Source organism: Perkinsus marinus (genome assembly GCF_000006405.1).
Source record: "Perkinsus marinus ATCC 50983 genomic scaffold scf_1104296930166, whole genome shotgun sequence".
NCBI lineage: Eukaryota > Perkinsozoa > Perkinsida > Perkinsidae > Perkinsus > Perkinsus marinus.
This window is the reverse complement of record NW_003216224.1, coordinates 1-1,009: the sequence shown is the minus strand read 5'-3', so window position 1 is coordinate 1,009 and position 1,009 is coordinate 1. Positions and strand designations below refer to the sequence as shown.

At 50.5% G+C, this 1,009-nt stretch overlaps 2 non-coding genes across 2 annotated transcripts; both read right to left on the bottom strand.

Annotated features, from left to right (window-relative positions):
* Nucleotides 1-384: 384 nt before the first annotated feature.
* Pmar_PMAR017969 lies at nucleotides 385-458 on the bottom strand. The gene has a single exon. It is a non-coding gene; the product is annotated as a tRNA-Arg (tRNA).
* Nucleotides 459-820: 362 nt separating this feature from the next.
* On the bottom strand, nucleotides 821-894 carry Pmar_PMAR017968. Its single transcript has one exon. It is a non-coding gene; the product is annotated as a tRNA-Arg (tRNA).
* Nucleotides 895-1,009: the final 115 nt, after the last annotated feature.

Genomic DNA, 1,009 nt, shown 5'->3' with positions numbered 1-1,009 from the left:
GGATTGCTCAGGTACAGCCGTTGGTGCGCACCACTATCTCATGTGCTTGCGTTCAGCGTCTTGTGCAAACTAGTTGGAGCTTCACATCGAGTGGCCGATTCAGGATGCGTGAGCGGAATCCGGATTGCTCAGGTACAGCCGTTGGTGCGCACCATTATCTCATGTGCTCGCCTTCAGCGTCTTGTGCAAACTAGTTGGAGCTTCACATCGAGTGGCCGATTCAGGATGCGTGAGCGGAATCCGGATTGCTCAGGTACAGCCGTTGGTGCGCACCACTATCTCATGTGCTTGCCTTCAGCGTCTTGTGCAAACTAGGTGGAGCTTCACATCGGATGCCCGATTTCGTTGACGTAGGATGGATGAAGAGGAAGTGAGGTTAATGTATACCCGATGCAGGATTCGAACCTACGACCATCTGCTCCGTAGGCAGACATTCTATCCAGCTGAACTAATCGGGCGATGAAGCTAGTCACTTTGATTGATATTAAAGTTGAATACTCTTCCGAAATGGTTTAGGCGGTAATTGGTCAATCCGTCAGGATACGTGAGCGGAATTCGGATTGCTCAGGTACAGCCGTTGGTGCGCACCACTATCTCATGTGCTTGCCTTCAGCGTCTTGTGCAAACTAGTTGGAGCTTCACATCGAGTGGCCGATTCAGGATGCGTGAGCGGAATCCGGATTGCTCAGGTACAGCCGTTGGTGCGCACCACTATCTCATGTGCTTGCCTTCGGCGTCTTGTGCAAACTAGGTGGAGCTTCACATCGGATGCCCGATTTCGTTGACGTAGGATGGATGAAGAGGAAGTGAGGTTAATGTATACCCGATGCAGGATTCGAACCTACGACCATCTGCTCCGTAGGCAGACATTCTATCCAGCTGAACTAATCGGGCGATGAAGCTAGTCACTTTGATTGATATTAAAGTTGAATACTCTTCCGAAATGGTTTAGGCGGTAATTGGTCAATCCGTCAGGATACGTGAGCGGAATTCGGATGCTCAGGTACAG